The 6,837-nt window shown below is 36.9% G+C and overlaps 1 pseudogene; it reads right to left on the reverse strand.

Annotated features, from left to right (window-relative positions):
- Positions 1–462: 462 nt before the first annotated feature.
- Positions 463–1,618, reverse strand: LOC113618579 (tubulin alpha chain-like 3; annotated as a pseudogene).
- Between the last annotated feature and the right edge of the window lie 5,219 nt (positions 1,619–6,837).

Consider the following 6,837-nt stretch of genomic DNA (forward strand, 5'->3'; position numbering starts at 1 on the left):
TTAATCAATGTAATATATACTGTATATATTTTATATATATATATGGAAATGACATTAATAAACTATATGTGCAGTTTTCTACTTCATGTACAGGAAAGGAAACATATAAACGTTGCACAGGATTTCATAGTCTGTTTAAAAAGCAAAGGATAAAGCCAGGTTTCCATTCTCTCTCTCTCCTTCTCACACACACACACACACAAAGTGATCCAGTAGTTCAAAGGACTCCAAACCTTAGAAGGGTCACAGGTAGTAGTGCTGAATATCACTGATAGACAAGGAAATATGTGCTCATTGTTAATATTGAGCCATCTGATATAGTGTGAAATTTAGGGTCTTGCCTAATTTATTTTTTCTTCTTATCAAGGAAGCTCTACCTACTAACTGTATAATGTCTTAAAAAGAAAGCATAACACTTTAGCTTATTCATTTTTTTAACCAATCATATTTGCATCAGAAACTTTACCCCACTTGCTTACAATCCTTCTCTAAGGCTGCCAAATCTTCCCCTGGTGTCTGAGAACTCCCACACCTCTTCTGATATACCGATGTAGAAACGTCCTCTTGGCATACATGTGGTCAAACGTGTGGTCTAGTAGGGTTAAGGCCTTCACAACTGCTGTGCTGTTGCTCAGCATGCAGATAGCCTTCTGGACTTCAGCCAGGTTAACTCCTGGCATCACCACGGATGGCTGATTGTTGATGGCCACCTTGAAACCATTTGGAAGCCAATCTATAAACTGAACAGAGCTCCTTGACTTTATGGCTGCAACTGTTGCATTCACACCCTTGGGAACAACATCCCCTTTGTATAGCAGGTAGCAGGCCATGTACTTCCCAAGTTGAGGATCACACTTAACCAGCTGGTTGGAGAACTCAAAGCAAGCAGTAGTGATGTCTGAAATGAAGAGCTGCTCCTGGTAGGTTCTGTCAGCAGACATGATGGGGGAAAGGGTTGTCATGGGGAAATATATTCTCAGATAAGGTACTAATTTGTTCTGGAATTCAATTAGGTACCCATTCAAAGGCCCTTCAAACCAGAAGCAAGCAGTAACAGAAGACCCGTCAGCCTATTAACGCTAACAGAAGAGGTAGCATTATACACCAAGCATATGATGGCATATGTCACAGATGGCTTCATTGTCCACCATGCAGCTACAGTCTGTGTGCTCTTAGAGCTGTAAGACTCTACAGCAGTGAAGATACTGAAGGCTGAATATACAGATAACTCAATTTAGTCTTCCTGCTACATTCTATCATGAGCCACTCTATTAAGAGAGATGTAAATCCTGATTCGATGCTTCCTCCAAAGCTTCAGAAAGTCAGAAACTGTTCTGCCAGCTTTCTGACGCTCTCTAGTCAAAGGCAGACAATCTCTGACCCCATAGTGACCTCAGACATAGTTGTTCCCACTACCCTCCTTTCTGCTAACATGTTGCTCTGGGTAAAAGAGTGACTGGTACTTCCCTGTATGAATCCCATCTCTAACAGTTGGTTCTAGGTTGGGAAGAGCGCTCTGGGCACATGATTCCCAGCTCTTGTCTCACAAAAGATGCATTCATATGCTCTATTTTAGCATTTTCCTACTGATCCTTTTTACTGCCAAGAATGACGCCATCTGGCTGAATTCCATACTCTAGACAACAGAGTTTCCAGCACGTGCCCTCAATCTAGATGTCAGCTTGGCCAATATGAATGCAAAGGCACTCACTCCCTCATGCTGATCTGAAGGTGTCAACACCACTCTGTGGTTATGACATTAAAACTGCATCTCTAGGGCTTCCCTGGTGGCGCAGTGGTTGAGAGTCTGCCTGCCGATGCAGGGGATGTGGGTTCGTGCCCCGGTCCGGGAGGATCCCACATGCCGCGGAGCGGCTGGGCCCGTGAGCCGTGGCTGCTGAGCCTGCACATCCGGAGCCTGTGCTCCGCAACGGGAGAGGCCACAACAGTGAGAGGCCCGCATACCACAAAAAAAAAAAAAAAAAAAACTGCATCTCTTATAGACAGCATATAATTTGATCATATTTTAAAATATATTTTTCCAGTTTCTATCTTTTGACTGGAAAATTTAATACACTTGTACTTAATGTAATTACTATAGCAGATTTACAGCTTTCATTTTGCTGTTTGTTTTCTGTATGTCTTGTATCTTTTTTCTCTGTATCTCCACCACTGTCTTCTTTATTGTTAGGTATTTCTAGTGTACCATTCCTTTGTTGTTTCCTCTACCATACTTCTGATTTTCTTAATGAACCATACTTCTGATTTTCTTAATGGTTGCACCAGTTATTACAATTAAAATCTTAACTTAAATCAATCTAGTTTGGATTAATACCAACTTAATTTCAATAGCAAACAAAAACTTTGCTCCAATATACCTCCATTTTCTCCCCTCTCCTTTGTCAGAAAAATTACATCTTTCCACATTATAAGGTCATTAACACAGTCTAATGATTAATGCTTTATGCAGTTTTCTTTTAAATCAGATAGAAGAAAAGAGTTACAAACAAAAATACATTAATACTGTGTTTTATATTTACCCATGCATTTTCCTTAACCAGTGCTCTTTGTTTTTGTGTGTGAACTGAAGTTACCATCTAGTGTGCTTTCATTTCAGCCTGAAAGACTCCTTTTTTGTTTTTGTAGGGCAGATATTCTAGTAACAAATTCTGTTTATCTAGGAATGGTTTAACATCATAAATCTAAATCTTAATAACTCCTTCATTTTTGCTGGATATACAATTCTTGTTTGACAAGGCTTTCTTTCTTTTAATGCTTTGAATACATCATCCAACTGAATTCTAGCCTCCATTTATTTCTGATGAAAAATCAGATGTTGCTCTTATTGAGGATGCCTCGTGGTCAGTAAATCATTTCTCTCTTGCTACTTTCAAGATTCTGTCCTTGGTTTTAGCTTTCAGTAGTTTGATTATGATGTATCTAGCTGTGAGTCTCTTTGAGTTTATCCTACTTGGAATTTGATGAGCTTATGTAGATTTATGATTTTGTCAAATTTGGAAAATTTTCAGCCATTATTTCTTCAATATTCTTTCTGGCCCTTTTTCTTCTCTCCTTCTAAGACTCCCCATTATGCTGTTGGTATGTTTGATGGTGTCTCATAGGCCTCTTTAGTCTCTTCATTTTTCTTCATTCTTTTTTCTTTCTGTTCCTCAGTCTAGATGACTTAAATTGACCTACCTTTAAGTTCACAGATCTTTTCTTTTGTTAATTCAAATCTTCTGTTGAGCCCCTTTCATGATTTTTTTATTCCGGTTGTTGTACTTTTCAGCTCCCTAATTTATATTTGGTTCTTTCTTATAATTTCTGTCTCTCTATTGGCATTCTCTATTTGGTTAAACATTATTCTCACACTTTCCTTTAATTCTTAGAAATGATTTCCTGTAGTTCTTTGAACATATTTTAATAGTTGATATAAAGTCTTTATGAACTTAAAGTCGGACATCTAACTTCCTCTAGGACAGTTTTTATTGGTTGCTTTTTTTCCTTGCATACAGACCATACTTTCCTGTTTCATGCCTCACCTTTTTTTTTTGCACAAAACTGGACATTTTAAACATAGCAATCTCCAACTTTGAAAATCATATTCCCCACACACACCAACACAGAGATTGTTATTGCTAGTTGTCATTGATGACGATGATGATGTTTGCTTAGTGACTTTCCTGGACTAATTCTGTGAAGTCTGTATTCTTTTCATGTGCAACTTAGCTTCGTTTGACAATTTTTGCCAGTGTTCTTGTTGCTTTTATGGAGGAGTAGATCTTCAGAGGTCCTTACATTCCAGAACTGATTCCACATGTAGTTTTGATGGCAGATGATATGGTTATACTAACAACTAAGAAATGATAAAGCATGTCATTTGTTGAGTTAAAAGAGAGACACTAAAAGGAAACTTAACAAATACTGACATTTAAATATACACTGAAATGACTTAGCACTGATACTATGAAATCTATGAAATGGACCAGAGGGTCCCCATAAATTTCTTTTGAGGAACAGTTTATACTCTTAATTCTCTCCTTTTCAATACTTTGATCTAAAACAAGATGTTTTCTTTGCCTCAATTACTTTAATGAAATATGCCATCCTTGACTTTTCTTTATTTCCATTATTTCCCAAATCATTCTCTCTAGTTAGCTATTTTATTCTAAAATAAACATGACTGTGTGATTCAGCTGCTCATACATTTATAATAGAGTCCCATCTCTTACAAGCAACTCACGACCCTCTATGATCTGCCCCCAAAATACCTTCTTAAGCTTTTTTTCTCAGCTACCCCATGAATATCCTATACTCTAGCCAAATTCTTGCCCTTTCCCAAATCTACCCTTTGAGCTTTCTTAATTTCCTTTGTATGGAATACCTTTTTCCAGTTCTAAGTAAGCAGAATACTACTGCACCTCTAAAATGAGTCAAACAGCTATCCTCCAAACTCATATTCCACTCTTCCCTTCCTCTTCTTTGTGAAGACATACATTTCATTCTTGTAGCTTATTACATACTGCATTATTCTCAGACTGCCCACAGGGCCGTGAACACATTTTTTTGCCTCTGTATTGCCCTTATACATATATACACATATCTCAAGAAACATCTGTGGCATTGAAGAGACACACGAATTTGTCTCTTTCCGCCACACATTAATACTTGCCATTTTAAAACAAGAAATAAAAAGAAGTACTATCTAACTTGGTATGCCACAAAATCTGAAACTCTAGTTTCACAAGAGAGAAGTTGCTAGGTATTATGTGAAAAAACGGAGGTCTCATTGTCAATTTTGGTATATGCTGGCTAAATAAAATTAAACAGGTTTCCTTTCTGGAAAACATTTTAGAACCTTTACCCTCTAATATGCATGATCAATCTCCAATATAGCATTCATTATTTTCCAAACAACTAATCACAGAATTCTTTTTGTAATGAACATCCCAAGGGACTAGTGTTCATTCAGCAGAACACATTTGGAAAATGATAATCTAATTCTTTATTTAAAATAGTGAGTATAAGTAAAGTGATCTATTCTTTGCCCTTTTAAATTATCCAAGTTTATTTTAAACCTAACTGCTGTGTCTTTATTACTTAATCAGGTAGAATTAAGTTCTGCTATAAAACAAGAAACCCAAAATGGAACAATAGCTTGACTGTGTGGCAACAGTTCTCTTTAGTATGTATTACAATGACTTAATAGTACTTGTTAAAACACAGATTGCCAGGCTCCACCCAACCCCAGAGATTCTCATTTAAAAAATCTGGAGTGGAGCTGAGAACCTGCATTTCAAATTAGCCTCCAGGTGATACTGAGGCTGCTGATATAGGGATCACACTCTGATGTAAGGGTTTATTCTCTCAAATAACATGAAATCTTGAGACTAGTACAAAGGCTCCAGAATTATTAGGAACATCAGCTCCTTCTAACTTGCTGCTCCATCATCCTAGTTTCATGAGTTTCCTCAAAGTCACCTCATGATCCAAGAAGACTGCTCAAATTCTAACCACCATGTTAACTTCTAGGCAATAGGAAAGGGGTAAGGGTGAAAGGGCACATCTCCAAGCTAAGTCAGCTCCTTTTAAGGAGTCTTATTTGCAAAAATTTAGTCAAAAAGCTTCAACTAATAGAGAAGATGCTAAATGTAGTCTTTTAACCAAGTACACTGCAACCCCGAATAAAACTGCTATGTACTACTAAGGAAGAAAGAAAGACTAGATTTTGAATAGGCATCTAGAGACTCTAACATACTTTAGTCTACATACGCTTCAATCACCAAGTCCGACAGAACTGCCTAACTATTTCATAAATTGGACCCGTATGTTTCATCACTGTTTCTTTCTCCTCTGTACATCTTATTTTCATCGCTGCTCACCTACTTTATCATAATATCCTTCTGATCAGTCTCTCTACCACTTAACCTGGTAGTAGGTATAAGACAGATTTTGAGGGAGCTAAAGCTGTTTAAAATTCTTCAATGGCTCCACATTTCCTATAAAATTATAAGGTATGAGCATTTAATTGCTTCATATAAAGCCCTCATCTACCTATATGACTATTCCCTATTAAACACACAAACTGTTTCTCCCTTCAGTGCTTTCATCATGCTTTCTCTGCTAGTAAGATACTCTTGATCGTCCTTCACCTTCACCACCCATTCTTTATGATTTAACTAAGGTAGTATCTCCTCCAGAAAGCTTTCCATGACACCCCTCTTCCATAAGATGAGTATCCCTCCTGTGTAATCACATAAAAGCTCTGTCCAGAACTATCATTAGATATTCTATACTGTATCATGAACATCTGTTTAGATCTCTAACTTTCTCAATAGATTTATGTGCTTTTTAAGTGTAAGGACCACGTTTAACTTATCTTTATATTCCCAAAACTGGGTACAAAGCATATGCCAACTATCATCTGTTAAACAAAAGTATTACCCTTCATAATGAGCTGGCCTACATACTGAAAATCTGTGTAGGAGCTGTCCAACAATCTAATAACCTTTTCTATTACAAGTAACACAGTTGTACTATACAATTTCAAAAAGTAACTACAGACAGAAAATCCTCCCTTAACAACTCTAGTTAAATGAAATTTCAAAGTATACAATTTTTTTGCATAACCAAACATCTTTTATTTTCACAACTGGAATACCAAAGACACACCCAACTAGCTCCAGAACACTCCCAGATTTTTTTCTGTTTATTTAACCAAACTAAACAAAGTTTTAAAAAGGAACATCTGCAACAACAAAAGAATATTAATCAATCAAAGCTGGCTTCACCATATCTTGTCTTTTCCTTATCTTTATCCAAGTTCTCCACCTTTAA

This window comes from Aethalodelphis obliquidens, unplaced genomic scaffold, assembly GCF_003676395.1.
Source record: "Aethalodelphis obliquidens isolate GAN/ISIS:26980383/991018 unplaced genomic scaffold, ASM367639v1 scaffold5, whole genome shotgun sequence".
In the NCBI taxonomy this organism is placed as follows: domain Eukaryota; kingdom Metazoa; phylum Chordata; class Mammalia; order Artiodactyla; family Delphinidae; genus Aethalodelphis; species Aethalodelphis obliquidens.